The following is an 18701-nucleotide window of genomic DNA, read 5'->3' as shown; positions in this document are numbered from 1 at the left end:
GAGAACATTGTGATCTGTGAGCAAGGCTACAGCACGCTGGATCATAGTAAGATCTCTGCTTCCTTATGGTTGGGCTGATGAGCATTTTACTTCTTTTGATGTTGCTATTGGGCTACAGCAATTTTACATGTGTCTCTGTGCAGGAGATGAATCTATTTGGATCAGAAATGCAGTCTAAGGATGGGCTGTGGAATTAGAAGCAGATTTACTTATACTTGTTCACATTTTTTACTTCTATTTATAGTTGTAATGGAAAGAGGACATGCACTTTAGAAGCTTCAAACACCACCTTTACAGATCCTTGTGCTGAAACTGCTAAATACCTCACTGTCTCCTACATCTTGTGGGAGTAATTTTTGACTGGTTTAGAGTGTTCAAAGTGGTTTGGAGTGTTTAAAGTGTATTTGAATGGTTTAGAGTGTTTAAGGTGTATATGAATGCATTCTTGTTTGGATATGTATAAAACAATTAGAATCAGAGGACAGCATGATTGGGTTGTCAGGCACCACCTCAATTTATTGATCACCTCTATTTACAGGTTTAATAATGTAGGGTTTAACACAAACGTGCGGGATGAGGGGTTTGGGCAATGCTTGTTAACTCTGGGCTGAGATTACATAGCTGGTATGGAATGAGAAACAGTGAGGGTAACATCAGTTTGGTAGGCCTTTTCAGTGGTAGACAAAACTTGGAGCTGTGCCCAGGGTCATCGTGCCCCGCTATATGGCTGAGAGTACGTGAGAGAAAACGCAATTAAAACTGCAGGCTGGTGCAAATGTAAAGAAAAATAGAGCAATGAATTAAACTGAAGCAATCATAGATGGAGCAGAGGCCCCGAAACTCAACCATGCTGTCTTCAGAGGTCAGAGTGAACTGCTAAATGAAAAAAGCCAGAAAGTGCCACTGATAAGAGCACAGATGCCCATTATTTTTTATATGACTGATCTCAAAAGTCCAATTATAATGGAATGTGAAAGAGTTAAAAATGAAAGATATAATGGTGTCCAAAAAGAACCCGATATTCCAAAAAAGAAAATAGGTGGGACTTTCTCAGTGAAGAGGGTTTGGATTGAATATTATGAAAAGATAAGAGAAAAGAATAAAAAGGCTATGTTTTGTGATGATTATTTCAGAGGTTGTTGGGATGTTCATTCATGAGCAGCTCAATTCTTGTAAGCAGCGCTGATCGCAAATAAAACCTTGTATCTGCATTCATACAGTCTGCATGATTCGTCTTCTTTAGTTAGAGTCTTGCTTGACTGAGCTGTCGGGTCAATGTGGAGTTTGGAGTCAGATAATAGCGAAGTATTAATGGAGTAGTGTTAAGTAGTACATTATAGTATGGGACAAAAAATATGGGGTATGGGGTAAAAATATTTTCCACATTGTTTTGGTGACCCCGACGTGATAGAATATACGCGATTGGAACAAAGCACAACGGAGCCCCGGACCTGGGACCTGCGGTTGCAGCTGCCACCCACAGACCAGACACTTGGCCATCTAGGACAAAGGTAAGGCAGAAGCCTGTTTAATGGAAATTCTGCATTAGTTGTGTGTGGTCTGGGGAGGTGGAGGCGCCCGTTCCGAGGACGGATCAGCTCTGTTTTGTCTTGATAGAGTAATCGTAAGTTAAAGTTACATAAAATCATATGATAAAATTGCATGATTAATGCATGATAAAGACTGGATGGTGTCAGATGTGTGAATGAACTAAAAAACGTCCCTGCAGGGTTCAGTATGATCGAAAGTCCTGGTGGGTTCCAGGTGGTATGAAAGTTCTGTGAAAAAGACCTTGTTTGGAAGCAAACAGAGTGTTCAGTAGCAGAAATTAAATTCTGTGAACAAGAACACTGTCAATGGGAGAAAATCAAGAGTCAAGTAACAGGTGTAACAAGTAAAAATTCCTGGATCCCGGGTGATACAGTGAAAGGAATAAAGAGAAATACAGAGAAATAAAGAGAAATAAAGTGAATAAAGAGAAATACAGAGAAATAAAGGGAATAAAGAGAAATACAGAGAAGTAAGACGTAAAATTCCCGGGTCCAGGTGATAGTGATGAAAGAGAAAAGAAACAAAGAGAAAAAGTGCTGAGTAGAAATTCCCGGGTCCAGGTGATAGTGGAGAGAAAAAATAAAGACAAAAAACAGAAGTAAAAAAAAAAAGGGGGCCCCGTTGTAAATAAGGTGTGTTTGTCTTTGTTGTTGTTGTGGTGTATCTGAGAACTTCTGTGTGGCTTTGAATCTGGGTGATGGTATTGTATGGCTAGTTGTGTACACGCTTGACTTTGTTATTCTCGGATGCTGAGAAAATCACTGTGTAACGGTGAAGTGTGATCTGAATCTGGGGGTGATATTTTGCTGATTGTGCTGCATTTGAAATGAAGCTGGATTGAAGTAGTGATTGCACTGGTAATTCTTGCATTGTGTAAATACATTGCGGGGTATGGAGTGTATACAGGTTGAATTTGAAACGTATATTTTGGAGATATATCGTAGAGGTAATGAAGAAAAGCTGAAGGTGTTATTGGAATGGTTCCGATTTAAAATGAAGTTAAATATTGTGTTGAAACGACCACTCACAGGTGGAAGGTAAAAGACGATAAATAGACGACGGTACTAGGGCATGAGCTTATGGTGACATGTTTATAGTGAACTCTGACAAGAAGCGGCTTTGCATTTACGCCCACCCTTATAAGAAATCATGCTCTGTCGGAGCTCATTGACCGCAGTGAAAGAAAACAATATTTTCTGAAAAGACCCTATTGTAGTGGCAAGAAGTGTCATTGTCAGGAGGCGGCAGAATGTGGCCCATAACTTCAAGAGGTCCCCGATACTCCGAGGTCTGGATCAGCGCCTGGCAGTTGGGACGGGATCGCAGGCTTAGGAGGAGCTTTATTGCAGGTGACCTTACAGTTGACCCACAAATATTAGTAAAAAAATAATTTGTGAGACCATTTATATCCCTATCTATAAGAGTTTAGTGCTATTCACATGAAAATACTTGAGGAAAAGCATTCAAAGCATCCTATTACTGCTATTGAGAGTGTGTGTGTGTGTGCCGAAGAGATTTCGCCGTGTAGGGGTGCGAGTGAACTGTGTGTGTGTGTGTGTGTGTGTGTGTGTGCATGCTTAAGGTCAATGCACGAGAGTGTGTGTGAGTGGGTGTGTGTGCAAATTCTTTGTGAATGAAAGAGAGAGAGAGAAAGTGAGAAAGAGAGAGAGAGAGAGAGAGTGGTTGGATAACAGGGATTTTCACTTTGAAGGATTAAGAGTGCATGGCATGAATGAGCTGTTCAGGAAAAAACTAAAAATATTGTATTTTTACCCCAAACAATACAGAACCACTTGTAATAAGTTTATCACAAAGGGAAAGGGTAGCTAAGAAGAATCCACCTAGAACTTGGTTCTGTATTTTATTAGGTCATTCAGTAACTTGTAGGAGGTGTGATCCAGACAAAACTACACTGCCTTTATTGAAACACTGAGATACCTTACTGGTGTCCTCTGCTGGATGTGTACTGTTATCTTTTTCAGATTGTATAAATTTGGACGGCCCTCCGAGAATGAGACACAGAGACCAGAGGTATGCACACACTTGGGATGAGTGAACATACAAAGATAGAGACGGTGTAGAGCAGGGCTGGGCAATTCATTTCTACAGCGGGCCACATAACAAGTATGAACTGTGTTGGACGGCCAAACCAACAATAACTTGAACTTAATTTTGCTCAATATTAATTTTCTTCCATTCTAAAAAGCAGTAAATTATATATTTTGATTAGCTGTTACTGGTAAACAGAAGAATAAGGATATTCTGTAAATATTTATGTAAATTTATGAATTATTGTGTAGGTCAAAGAGGAAAATAATCCTGTAAGAAGTAATAAACAGTTTAAAACAAAAACAATCGTTGCATCACTGTTTCATTTTATTTTTAACTTGTTAAAATAGGGGCATGTTCTTAAATGCATGTCCACCATACACTCTTTAATAAACTCTCAGTCAGAAAACGGTTTATTTTTCTAGTGATTTTCTGAGATATGACATAACTCGTCTTGACAGCTGCATCTCTGGGTGTGTGAAGTTTTGTAAAAAGTCCTTGTCGGGTTTGCAGCGTAGCTAGCATAGCCTCCGACTCCTTTGCGCGCTCTTCATCAGACAATTTCTGGTATTTCTCCTCGTGTTTGGTCACGTAGTGGTGATTCAGATTGTAATCTTTGAAACCTGTGTACCACACGGCTTTACCTTTGCTTTCTGTAAATAAATATTTTGCAGTCCATGTCTTGTTGAAAACGCGGCATTCAGAATCAACTTTTCTTTTTTAACGGGAACTGACATTTTTAGGGGTAGCTGACCAGCATTAACGTGCCAGCATCACCGGTTGCTGTTCAGACACGCACGCACATCCATACGTAAACAATAAAACTCCAGGCTTTTCAAAATACAAGAAACACAGTTGTATTGCGTGCACAGCATCAATACTTGTTCTTTAATGTTTATGACTGACTTAACGCCCAGGTCTGGTGTAGAGCGATGGCAGTCAGAAGATTTGATTAACAAATTGTGGGCTTTAACAAAGTCTGAAGGCTTGTATACTTTACAGAGAACTTTCCCCGACACAGATTGGTATGAAGAACTTAGAAAAGTTTGGAGGCCCAAATTATTGAGTCCAGTATTGTGTGAATTGGTTGAGGCCTCAGCCCCCAGCAAAGCCACTATTCTTTTGTTTGATTACATTGGGGACTCACACAGAGAAGATGATAAACCACTAGTGGAATTGTTTAATCCGAGACCAGATCAATATAATTAGTGTTCAGAATAAACAGCAGCTGTAACAGTAGAGCCCATGATCGTCCATTGGGAGAGAGGATTGGCAACATTAATATTAATTGATAAGATTAATATAATTGTAGAGAAGTTGAGGAAAAACCTAGTAAAACCCTGTATGACAGTTGATTCACTGTAAAAAATTCTATTGGTAACATAGTTGATAGAACTTTTGTGGACAATAAGAAAAAATGAAATGTAATATATTTATTTAAATGCAACTTTATAATATTAATTTTCGTAAGTATTTAGAATGTTGAACCAAATAAAATTTAAATGGTTCACTTTAATTGTATTTTCTTAGTATCCAGGCTCGCTAAACTGAAAAACAGGCACAGCAAAAACTGTTAATTTAGACACATTATGGTAACTTTAAGACAAATGAAACATAGGGTTCACTGAATGTTTATGTGGAAAATAGATATATTTATCGAGAATGGACATAGAATGTAGAATTGTTGAGTGATTTACAGACGATTGGAGATTTTGGAATGGTTTGCATGATAAGGAAAAAGAGATAGATAGAGAGTGGACTAGCCGAGGGAAAAAAAAAGAAAAAAACCCACACCCCACTCACTATCTAGTGCACTTACTCTACTGGGAGCCATTTTGTAAAGCATCTTTGACATGAAATCTCACAATGCACTGCAGCTTGAACACATGACCCTGAGAGAGGATGAGAATGTGGTGAAATTCATTCATGAATACCAGAATAGATGGAGACACAGAACACAGTGTCTCATGGATTCATTAGAAGAGAATGTTGTTCCTAAAGCTGAAGTCAGTATTATTTCTTTGCTGAATTAGAAATAAATTGAACCAGCCAGAGTAGACACAAATACCCCACTAATAAAGAAAAAGTTTGGCAGGGAAAAAAAAAGTTAGTTAAATTAGATAAGTTAGGTGATCAGTATTTAATGTCCAAGTTTTTACTACAGAGCCACTGTACCTTTTCAGCGTGGTTTAGAGCACAGTGTGTCTTGCTGTAAATTATTAAACATGAAAAAAGTTCACCTTGTAGCTCAACACTGCCATCTTATATCCATTAACACTGCAGGCCCAAGCCGGTATAAGGCCCAGAACTGAAGGTTTATTAGAAGCTGGAGTATTGATCCCAACACAAAATGAATGTAACACTCCAATATTTCCTGCCAGAATAACCTAATTCAGACAAGCGGCATCTCGTACATGATTTGCGTGTCATAATCCATATTGTTGAAGCAGAGGCACCAGTAGTTCCAGACTCACATATATTGCTTTCCAATATTCCAGGTGACACCAAATGGTACATAGTCATTGATTTATGTTCAGCATTTTTTAGTATTCCGTTACATCCAGATTCACAACATCTGTTTGCATTTTCTTATAATGGGCAACAGTACACCTACATCAGTCTTAAATCGAATAGTGGCAAGGGATCTAGCTTCTTTGGATATTGATAGTCTCCTGTTGACTTCTGTTGATGACATCTTAATTTGTAGTCCAACCGAAGAACAATGTCAAGCAGATTCATTAAAGGTCCTAAAATTATTGGTTGAAAATAGGCAAAAAGTACTTAAGGAAAAAATTGCAATTCTGTACTGCAACAGGTTAAATATCTGGGAAGAGTTTTGCATGACACCAGCCATAAGCTGTCTACTTCACATGTTAATGTTGTTCGGAAAGCTCCCAAACTGCAAACCGTTGGCCAAATGTTGTCATTCCTAGGAATGGTAGGCTACAGCCGACAATGGATAGTAGATTTTGCTCTAAAAGTGTCTCTGTCCATGCACTGATAAAAGCAGCAGATCAAATGAAAGCATCCTTGGCTTGGACAACAGAAGCAGTAGCAGCCTTAGAAAGATTAAATAAAATAAAATGGTAAGCCATTTTATTTGTATGTGTCAGAAAAACGTGGATTTGCTAATGCTGTTCTAACTCAACAACAGGGTCCAAGTAAACAGCCAGTTGCATACTTTAGCACGTCATTGGATAACATAGTGAAGGGCATGCCACCTTGTTATCATGGGCTAGCAGCAGCTGCATTTGCTTACCAGAAAGCTTCAAGTATTACAATATGTCAACTCACACACTGTATGCATTATTGACCAGTCCAACATTTGTAATCACTCATACACGGAAAACTGGTTATGATGTAATCTTCTCCAGAATTAACCATTCAGAGATGTCAGACCCCATTGGAAGGTGAACGACACGATTGTCAATTAACATCACTTACATGAAAGCGTGACAGGATTCAGAAAACCAGCCACTACCGCATTCTGAGTTAACCTTTTTTGTAGACGGCTCCTGTTTTAGGGGTCCAGACGGTAATTTGGCAGGTAATTGTATGCTTGTATGCTTAAGGAGTGCGTCATTACTTTGGCCCCACATGGGCACAGAGGGGGCTTTTAAGGGCAGACGGCACACCTGTCACACATGGTATGGCTATCACTGAGTTATTACATGCTATTACACTAGCAGCTAAACTTCTCATAGTCAAATGTCCGGCACACAAAACAGACGGCTCGTTCGTAACTAGTGGTAACACTGCAGCGGATGAGGCAGCCAAGTTAGCAGCTTTAGGCCACAGCAACATTTTGCTAGTCATGGACTCTGAGGATGATACCGCCCCGGAAGCGGATTTGACCTCGTTAGTGGCGGCGCAAAATTCGGAGTGGTTAAAAATGCTGCTTATGTGTGCTATTACTTTTCATGCTGATAAGTATTATAGTTTTTATATAGATTTTTAAATGTATTTTTCACGGACTTCAGACTGCTAGTGTGTGTGTGTGTGTGTGTGTGTGTGTGTGTGTGTGTGAGACGTCAGCTAGAGTGAGGGATGAGGGTTTTTTTTGGTTATCTGTAGATATGTAAAACATTACTCCACTGATCTCAGTAGTATTATAAGCTGCAGTTTAGCTTCTTGGTAGAAGCCGTAAACATTCCTCTGTAGATGCTGTAAACAAGCATGTAAAACATTACTCCACTGATCTCAATAGTGTTATAAGTTACAGTTTAGCTTATTTGGTAGAGCGCCCGATAATACGATAATAGACATATTTGAACTGTGACTTTAGTTTGTATATTATTTGAGAATGTCTTGCAATAGTTTAAGCATATTTAGCGTGTATATCGTATATTGTGTATTTGATGGTGGCTAGTGGTAATGCATGTAAAGTATTAGTACCACTGATCTCAATGACTTTACAAGTGGCAGTTTAGCTTATTTGGTAGAGCGTCTGCCTCACATGCTGGAGACCTGGGTTCGAGACCTGCTCGGAGTTGTACTTATATATTATTTCAAGTTCTCGCAACAGTTTATATATTTATATATATATACAGTGAAACCTTGACTTACGAGTGACTCAACTTACGAGTTTTCCAAGATACGAGCCGTCGCTCGCTCAATTTTTTGCTTTAAGATATGAGCCGAGATCTGAGTTACGAGCGAGCGAGCTTACGCAATTAATTGTAGCATTAAGTGTGTAGTGAGTAAGTTAAATTAAGCGATAGAGCACGAAATGAAAAACGCCACCCTCCTCCTCCAATCTCCTCCACCTCCACCATCATCTTCGTCTGATCTTCAACGTAAATACACTTAATAAAACCAGTTTATTTCTTTACATTCTCTTTTATTATGTATTATTATTGTTTTATACATTATTTGTTATTTATAAAGTACATTTTTCTTATTTAAAAAACACGTAACAAAAAAATTGGTGTGAAAAAAAATATTGGTTTATTTTATATGGATTTTAAATGTATTTTTCAAGGACTTCAGACCGCTACCGTGTGTGTGTGTGTGTGTGTGTGTGTGTGTGTGTGTGTGTGTGTGTGTGTGTGTGACATCAGCTAGAGTGAGGGAAGAGGTGTTTTTTAAGGACACATCATCTTTAAACTGTTCCTACAGCTTGAATTCTTACTCTACAGCCACATAAACTACCTTAAACTTTTTAAACTGTGACTTTAGCTTTTAAATATTATTTGAGCATGTCTTGCAATAGTTTAAGCAACATATTCGCAATCACACTCGCATTTTCTCCTGGAAATGCAACATTGCAACATTGCTTACGCAATCACACTCTTGTTATCGTCACTATTTGTTATTATTATTATTATTATTATTATTATTATTATTATTATTCCGGTTCCTGGACTCGCTACTAGTCCTAAACAGTAATAGCTAAAATTATGGTTCCATCGCTAAAATGTTGGTTATGTTCTGCTTAAGTGTGCTATTACTTTTCATGCTGATAAGTATTGTAGTTTATTTTATATTAATTTTAAATGCATTTTTTACGGACTGCACTTCCTGGTTTCCGCACGGACACTTAAGGAGCGCGCTCACAATTCGGTTTTTCTCAGCAGTTGCCGTAAACAAGCATGTAAAACGTTACTAGTCCTAAACGGTAATAGCTAGAAACATGGTTCCAAGGCTAAAATGTTGCCCATGTTATGCTTATGTGTGCTATTACTTTTCATGCTGATAAGTATTGTAGTTTATTTTATATTAATTTGTACATGCATTTTTCACAGACTTCAATTCCTGGTTTCTGTACAGTTCGGTCTTTCTCTGAGATTTTCAGTAGGTGCCGTAAACGAGCATCTGTAGATGTCGTAAACAAGCACGTAAAAGGTTACTAGTCCTAAACGGTAATGGCTAGAAACATGGTTCCAACGCTACAGTGCTGCTTAGGTGTGCTATTACTTTGCATGCTGATAAGTATTATAGTTTTTATATAGATTTTTAAATGTATTTTTCACGGACTTCAGACTGCTAGTGTGTGTGTGTGTGTGTGTGTGTGTGTGTGTGTGTGTGTGAGACGTCAGCTAGAGTGAGGGATGAGGGTTTTTTTTGGTTATCTGTAGATATGTAAAACATTACTCCACTGATCTCAGTAGTATTATAAGTTACAGTTTAGCTTATTTGGTAGAGCGCCCGATAATACGATAATAGACATATTTTAACTGTGACTTTAGTTTGTATATATTATTTGAGAATGTATTGCAATAGTTTAAGCATGTATAGCTTTTATATTTGTAACGGAGTGTAGTGCTACGTGCTGTGATGTAAACCTCATCTTAATAAGTTTACTTGCCAGTGAAAGCTTTCATCGCTTGTAGTACATTGTTAGTGCACCCGCCTCCCATGCGCGAGACCCGCTCAGAGTTGTCTTTATATATTATTTCAGAATTTCTTGCAATAGTTTAAGCAACATATCGCGTAAACGGTAATAGCAAGAAAAATGTTTCCAATGCTAAAATGCTGCTTATGTGTGCTATTACTTTTCATGCTGATAAGTATTATAGTTTATTTTAGATGGATTTTTAAATGGATTCCCGGACTTCAGACCGCTACTGTGTGTGTGTGTGTGTGTGTGTGTGTGTGTGTGTGTGTGATGTCAGCTAGAGTGTGGGAGGAGGGTTTTTTTTTTTTAATTATTTGAGCATGTCTTGCAATAGTTTAAGCAACATATTCGCAATCACACTCGCATTTTCTTCTGGAAATGCAACATTCTAGTTATTTTTATTATTATTCCGCTTACTAATAACGCTACTAGTCTTAAACGATAATAGCTAAAAACATGGTTCCAATGCTAAAATGTGCCACATGTTTATCTTTAGTGTTCTATTACTTTTCATGCTGATACGTTTTGTAGTTTATTTTATATTAATTTGTAAATCTATTTTCACGGACTTTACTTCCTGGTTTCCGTACGGACATTTAAGGCGAGCGCACACAGTTCAGTTTGTCTCGGTGGCTATCGGTAGTTTCCGTATGTGACGTCGGCTGGAGTGAGTGAAGAGGTTTCGGGCTTCGTACAGACATGTAAGCATGGTCAGCCAGCCAATCAAAGCTCACCCGGGAAATTGGGGAAATCTTTTTCGGCCAATCACATCGGCCCGTTACATCCGTTACATGTTTCTTCCCCAATCCCTGCGCTGAAAAGATGGACAGACAATGACGGCCACGCCCGTCCGAGCCAATCGAATCTCTCGCAATTTGATCATTCTCCGCTAATCGCGTTCGTTCGCGCCGATGGGCCCGCCCACGGAAACGGATGAATCCGCCAATCAAATCGCGCACGCACAGTGACGTGTCATTCAAGTTACGTGTTTTCACCTGCAGTGTGTGTTTTCGTATATCGTGTATTTACCTGTTTATTTTAATAACTTTTGGAGTATTATAATCATGTGCTGTGATTAACCTTAATTTTTAGGAGGATTTGGAACATTATACCGCCCCAGGTAAGAGCTGTTTTTTGTTTAAATCCATGCCTCGATGTGTATCATGTATTGATATGCGTTATAAGTATACAAAAAATTATTCATCATAGTGTACTGGTATTATTCACCATAGTGTACTGGTATTATTCATCATAGTGTACTGGTATTATTCATCATAGTGTATTATTATTATAGTGTACTGGTATTATTCATCATAGTGTACTGGTATTATTCATCATAGTGTATTATTATTATAGTGTGCATTATTATGTACAATTTATAATATAAGAGGGCTGGAAATTGTACGGAATTGCATGTTGTTCGTTTTTATTTATTTAATTATGATATTATTCAACTCAACATGCTGAATTTAACTTTCACAGATTTTCAACTACTAAAGCCTCAAAACTCAAAAGGCCATGGCAGTTTTCCAGTACAAGTGTGTGTCCCTCTGCAGCTGGGGACAGACCTGCTCCTCACCAGAGGGTATGTATAGAAAAGACAAAGCCATACCGTGTTATCTTTAGGTTTTGTGCCAACTGACAGTAGTTTTTTTTTTATGTTACAGATAAGTAAATGTCCAGTGCAGGCCTGTGGACACATGACTTTTTTCAGATTCTCCCACTCAAGTTATTGAGGAGAATTTGGTATGTAAATATCTCAGTATATTACATCTGAAATATCTCACCTAAACTCTTTACCCACTGCTTAAATTTTACTGCCATATATGTAGACTGTTAATGTATATTTTTTTCATCATGTTTTACGCATACTGGCGCAAACTGGTGCTGTTTCCATCGAGCCCAGCACTTTTATCAAGCATGGTCCCCACACCGAACCCACATTCGGACCCTGGACATGGACCCTGGAGCCTCAGCAACCAGCACTCCCCAGCCCAGCAGCGCTCCACCCTACTTGATGGTCCATCAACCAAGCCGTGTTCCTCCAACAGCATTTCAACCACCTGTGCCACGTCAACCACGTGCATACATTAGGTGAAGGCCGACACTTGCAGAAAGTGTGGTCGTTCTAGGACATCAGCAACTGGACATAGCCAAGACAAGGCCAGAATTTATTGTCCAGTGACAGAGATGATGACAGAACAACAGTTGCTCAAAAAAATAAAGAAAATATAGATATGTTGCATATAGCACTTGTATTCTTACAAAGTTACATGTATTTTATATTTAAATATTTGATGTTTAAATAGTATTTTTCTGTTTTGTTTATCGTTTAATATATTGCTATTTTATAATTTGTCACTTGTATTTATTATTAGGGTACATGTATTAAATAATTTATTATTTAAATTGTATTTGCACATTATTCAACTGCTGCTATACGTACTGTATTGTCTCTTTGCACTGTGTTTTGTCTTGCACTGTTTGCACCAAGTTGCACACGATGTACTTTATGAAGCTAGGACAGCTTACTTTCCGTCCTTAGCTCTGTGTTTTGTAATTATGTTATGTTGTTTATGTAGCACCAGGGTCCTGGAGAAACATGGTCTCATTTCACTGTGTACTGCATCAGCTATATGTGGTCAAAAGGACAATAAAAGATTCTTGACCTGACTTGAATGTATTCTTTGTTTTATCATTATAAGTTTATTTAGGTGTGTGCTTCAACATATATATTTAATAATATAAATATTGGTAGGTTTTTGTTTTAATTAAAAAAATTACAAAACAGGTGCATATAAATCACATGTGGCACTCTGTTTCTCCTTTGCTTTCTTTCTTTTCTTCTCTCTTCTCTCTTTTCTTCCTTCCCCTCCTTCCCCATTTTTTTCCTTTCTTCCCCACCCGAAGCAGACTATTGAACTTTGGCGCAGCTAGTAGAGCGGTGGACTGTAGATGCTTACAAATGAACATCCTTAGGTTGCCGTTTCAAATCCAGCTCGAAGGATGGCGTTTACCAGCCTCCGGGAAGCACGCCGTTTGTGTGCTGCCGCTAGCTCTGGCCGGGCGCAAAAAAAGAGCTTGCTTCCCTGACTGGGAATCGACCCTGGGCCGCCCCAGCGAGCTCGCCGAATCCTAGCCATTAGACCACCAGGGAGACACAGACAGGTTTGTGGGCCCCGTGCGGCTGGGTGCAGCACCCAGGATTGGCCTCTAGTGGCGATTTACGGCAATTCTGGATGAGTTACACCCGAGGAAACAGCAGTTTAAACAAATTCGCTTTAAGATCAACAGACTGTCTCAAAAGACTTAAAAGAGGTCTCAGCTGCAGGGTCACCAGTTTGCAGTCTGTCCAGAGTCCCCGTGCGTGTACACCTGGTGTTCTCCAGTTTCCTCTCATCTCCAAAAGACACGCCAGTAGGTGGATCGGCTGAAACAAATTGCTATTGGGTATGAGTGAGTGCGTGAATGTGTTTGCACAGTGCCCTGTGATGAGCTGGCGAGCCATGCAGGGTGTACTGCTCACCGATCAGGTCTAGACAAGAGCAGGTATCTCTGTCCTATGGAAAAGCTTTGACGTGCAGCGATGCACACAAATGTTCACATCTGACCGTTTTGGCCCATCGCTTTTGAGGTGCCTGGTGGACAGAGTGAAACCCTGCGCATTAGGTCCTCTCTGTATTTACTTAGTTTAAGTCAACGCACCGGCGAGGGCGGCCACGCGTAGAAACCTGAGATTGCAAACGGGATTGTAAAGTTTGTCGGTGAAGAAGGGTCCAACATCGACAAGCACGTTCATAGGCCCCAGTAAATCTGGCCTAGCGCCCCTGAAACCGCTGCGCTACGTGTCTCGTAACAGACAAAATCGCCAGGGGTCCCGTTTGCCAGGTCACTGCCAAAAGGCGGCCCTGAGCCCTCCCTTCGATAGCTCAGCTGGTAGAGCGGAGGACTGTAGGTGCTTACAAATGGACATCCTTAGGTCGCCGGTTCAAATCCGGCTCGAAGGACGGCTTTTACCAGCCTCTGGGAAGCGCGCCGTTTCAGTGCATCGGCTTCTTGCGGCCGCTAGCTCTGGCCGGGCGCAAAAAGAGCTCGTTTCCCTGACCGGGAATTGAACCCGGGCCGCGGCGGTGAGAGCGCCGAATCCCAGCCACTAGACCACCAGGGAGACATGGACAGGCGTGTGGGCCTCGTGCGGCTGGGCGCAGCACCCAGGATTGGCCTCTAGTGCCGGTTTACGCCAATTCCGGATGAGTTACACCTGAGGAAACAGCAGTTTAAACAAATTCACTTTAAGATCAACAGAATGTCTGCACAGACTGTCTCAAAAGACTTAAAAGAGGTCCCACCTCTCAGCTGCAGGGTCACAAGTTTGCAGTCTGTCCGGAGTCCCCGTGTGTGTACACCCGGTGTTCTCCGGTTTCCTCTCACCTCCAAAAGACATGCCAGTAGGTGGATCAGCTGAAACAAATTGCTATTAGGTATGAGCGAGTGCGTGAATGTGTTTTCACAGTGATGAGCTGGCGAGCCATACGGGGTGTACTGCTCACCGATCAGGTCTAGACAAGAACAGGTATTTCTGTCCTATGGAAAAGCTTTGACATGCAGCGAAGCACACAAACGTTCACATCTGAAGGTTTTGGCCCATCACTTTTGAGGCTCCTGGTGGACAGCGTGAAACCCTGTGATAGATAGATAGATAGATAGATAGATAGATAGATAGATAGATAGATAGATAGATAGATAGATAGACAGACAGACAGACAGACAGACAGACAGACAGACAGACAGACAGATAGATAGATAGATAGATAGATAGATAGATAGATAGATAGATAGATAGATAGACAGATAGACAGATTCAACTTCATTGTCATTGCAGAGTGCAGGTACATAGCAATGAAATGCTGTTTAGCATCTACCAGAAGTGCAAATAGTAGAAATTCTGCCAATGAACAGGTGCAGATAAATATGTAAATATGTACATCGATAAATAAGGCTATGTCAGAGTGTGCATAGAGAAGTATGTGCAAGTAATATTTACAGTAGATAAAGTGACAGGTGTAATTATAATTGTGCTAAAAATGTGTGCATTATGTAAAATGTATGTACAACAGTAACAGATAATATACATATATTATATAGTATGTATAAATATAGTATATGTAAATGTATATAAATAGATAGACAAATAGATAATACTAGGTGTAATCTATGAAATGGACAATATGTACAATAATTATATTACACACTGAGAAAAAATTATATTATAATAGAATGTACAACAGAATGTTTAACAGTGAAAAATATTATATTAACAGAATGTACAGAGTGGAGCAGAACTGTAAAGTGGTAAGTGTAGAAAGACATGAGTGTCCTAGCGGTGTAGTGTAGAGTTCAGTAGATTTATGGCTGAAGGAAAAAAACTGGCCCTAAACCTACTGGTTCTGGTGAGGATGGACCTGTATCTCCTCCTGGATGGAAGGTTGAACAGTTTGTGACTTGGGTGGGAGGAGTCTTTGATTATTTTGTGTGTTCTGCGCAGACATCTACTGTGGTGAAGAGACCCAATGGCAGGTAGTTGGGTGCCGATGATGTGTTGGGCGGTTTTCACAACCCTTTGCAGAGATTTCTTTTCACACATCGTGGCGCTGCCATGCCACACTGTGATGCAGCTCGTCAAGATGCTCTCAATGATGCAGGGGTAAAAGTTGGTCAGGATCTTGGGGGATAGGTGAACTTTCTTCAGTCTCCTTAGGAAGTAAAGACCCTATTGTGCCTTCCGAAACAGAGTTGAGGTGTTCAGATGCCAGGACAGATCCTCAGAGATGTGGACACCCAGGAACTTAAAGCTGGAGACACGCTCTACTTCAGACCCATTGATGTAAATAGGGGAGTGTCTGCTGCTGTTAGATATCCGGAAGGTCTGGAGAAAGTGCAGGCCACTCCATTTGAGGTACCCCAGCCTCCAGCAGCTGTTCCCTAATGATGCGACCTCGATGAGCTGTAGGATTGTCGTCCATGATGAAGAAATTAGGCCTGTATTGTTCGTGCAGGGGCACAATGACTGGATTAATGATGTTATTCAGGTAGTACTGGCTTGTCACTGTACTATTCACAAGATGTAGGGAGGTTCTGTATTGAGTAGACACACCTGCCCAGACTGTAACACCACCACAGCAGTGGCTGATGCATAGCGCTCTCCTTGACGTCTCCAACATCGTTGGCAGCCATCATTTCTGCTCAACGTGAATTGACTTTCATCAGAGAACAGCACTGAGGTCCACTGGTCCCTTGTCCAGCGTAAATGCTCCCTGGCCCGACGCCTGTGCCTGGTGGTGTGGTCAGGTACCCTTGCAGGTCGTCTAGCATGCAGACCACATTGATGTAAACGGTTTCAAATGGTCTGACATGACACTTGGGTGCCTCTTACCTCCCTTAAATGTGCCTGGAGTTGAGTGGCATTCATCATCCGGTTCCGCAGGGCACTGTTCACAATGAAGCGGTCATCAACGTGGGATGTGGACAAAGGACGTCCACTTCTATGCCTTTCTGTGATTCTTCCAGTCTCTCTGTATCTCTGTTGCAACCTGCTGATGACACTCTGTGACACTCTAAGCTCAGTGGCCACTTCCCTCTGAGAACATCCTGTTTGAAGCCTCGCAATGGCGAGGTACTGTTGGTCAATTGTTAGGTGTGGTCTTGGTCTCATGATGTCAAAATGTAAACAGCATGATGAAGAGGACTGTTTAAATACCAATTCTAATTGAACCAGAAAATGGTCAAAATATTGGTCAATTCATGGATCAAACACCAGTTGTGAATTTTGCCGTTAAGCACCTTGTTAGAAAACAGCAAGTTATGCAAAAAGTACTGAAACACTGAACAGTTGGACATGTGCATTCAAAAGTGTAGAGAAGGTCAAATTAAGTTCACCTGTAAAGGTTATAGTGCATTTTAGGTGCATCCTGAAATTTCACCCGAAAGCCAAATATCCTTAACTTTTTTTTAAATTTATATTATTAAATCTATATTTAATAATATAAATATTGATAGTTTTTCGTTTATAGATTTCTATACTTTGTTAGTATTTTATAATAATTTATCACTTATGTATATTGTTATGGTGTGTGTCTTGGGCTGTATTATTCTTATCTTTGAAAAAAAAAGACAATATTTCTAACAGTAGGTCGTACTGAGAAGCCATATTTTGCAGATAATTAAATAATCAAAGTCAACTAACTACACAGGACTTAGAACTTGACTCATTTTGACAGCAGGACTGTTTCTGTAGACTAACAGTTGCCATTTCAAAACAGAATGCAATATTTAATCCTTGTCTGAGTTGGGATTCAAGCCGGGTCGCTGTGGATGGGAGGGGGACTTGAATTTTTACTGATTTTTTTTGTAAAAAAGCACATTTTTAAATAAAAATGTACAAAACAGGCGTATATAAATCACACGTGGCATTCTGTCTCTCTTTTGTTTTCTTCCTCTTTCTTTTCTTCTCTTTTTTTCTCTTTTTCTCTCTTTCCCCTTCTTCCCCATTTTTTTCCTTTCTTCCCCACCCGAAACAGACTATTGTTCCCCAGCTTCAAGCTACTAATGCTACAATTAGTCTGTTTCTTCACAAATTAACTAGCTAACTAACTCACAGGTTTATTAACGTTTAAGCATTAGAAAGATAGGAGAGGAAAACTTACAAGGTCTCTCTCTCTCTCTCTCTCTCTCTCTCTTTCTCTCTACCTATCTACTAATTAATAAACTTGGCCATTTTAATGTTGTAGATTTAACAGAAAATATTAATTGTAATTGAACTTACATGAAACTCATTTATTGCAGAACCTGTGGATTTGCAGGGAGAATCATCAGATACTCCCTCAGTCCTCCAGGTAGGTGTCAGTAAAATATTTCAACTACATTTGAAACGTGTAGGCTGCTTTTGTCTAAGGGTGTGTGTGTGTGTGTGTGTGTGTGTGTGTGTGTGTGTGTGTGTGCGTTAAGGTTGTTGAGCCAATCCTGCCGCTGCTGCCCACAGAAACTCACTCCACATCTTCAGCTGTTGTTCTGGTAACCAAACCTGTCATTTATTTACTAAATCTGATCGCTCGGTTTTACAAGTGACAGAATGTTTGAAAGTGTTAGTGTGAAACTGCTATGATAAAAAGCACTAATGATCTTCATGTTCTACTTTTCACAGCCCCTCAGTGCTGGTGAGCTAAACAGCACCTGCTGTAATGTTGACTACAACACTGCAGACTCCTCCATCTCCCAGTCTGGGGTATTGTACAGTGCTGTAGCTGAGATACAAACACACACACATCCTTCTTTACAAGTTCTAATGTTTAGTTTTGTTTCTTTATTTCTAGCAAGTGGACCTTAGGAGAGACATCCTCAGGTTTATAAGGAGTCCAGAGAGTCGTCTCTGCTGGCATGAAACTGCACACTGCTGGACGCTCGAGGTAATCACAGTATTTCTTACTCTCATGAAGAGGTTCCACTTTAACAATTATTAAAAGAGAACTTAAATGAAATGCGGTTGTAGATCTTGAGTTTCATCTAATTGTCGTTTGCAGGGATTCCCTTACCATAACAACTGTGAGGACGGTTTCCCTGGCATTCAGGTAAGGGGTTCAGGTAAGGGGCAGTTACTAATTGTGTTTGTGTGTTTTAAGGTCGTTGAGCCAAACCTTCAGCTGCTGCCAAAAGAACATGACCAGGAATCTTCACCCATCCTTCTGGTAACCAAACCTTTCATTTATTT

The 18701-nt window shown here is 40.0% G+C and overlaps 1 long non-coding RNA gene and 2 other non-coding genes across 3 annotated transcripts; 2 read left to right on the top strand and 1 right to left on the bottom strand.

The window, feature by feature from the left end:
* The first annotated feature begins 1139 nt into the window (after positions 1 to 1139).
* On the top strand, positions 1140 to 18007 carry LOC131359076 (uncharacterized). The gene is made up of 3 exons (XR_009205735.1): positions 1140 to 1511; positions 17780 to 17829; positions 17942 to 18007. It is a non-coding gene; the product is annotated as an uncharacterized LOC131359076 (long non-coding RNA).
* Positions 13856 to 13944, top strand: trnay-gua (transfer RNA tyrosine (anticodon GUA)). The gene is given in 2 exon segments: positions 13856 to 13892; positions 13909 to 13944. It is a non-coding gene; the product is annotated as a tRNA-Tyr (tRNA).
* On the bottom strand, positions 14034 to 14105 carry trnae-cuc (transfer RNA glutamic acid (anticodon CUC)). Its single transcript has one exon. It is a non-coding gene; the product is annotated as a tRNA-Glu (tRNA).
* Positions 18008 to 18701: the final 694 nt, after the last annotated feature.

Source organism: Hemibagrus wyckioides, linkage group LG09 (assembly GCF_019097595.1).
Source record: "Hemibagrus wyckioides isolate EC202008001 linkage group LG09, SWU_Hwy_1.0, whole genome shotgun sequence".
In the NCBI taxonomy this organism is placed as follows: Eukaryota; Metazoa; Chordata; class Actinopteri; order Siluriformes; family Bagridae; genus Hemibagrus; species Hemibagrus wyckioides.
This window is presented reverse-complemented; position numbering and strand designations above follow the sequence as displayed.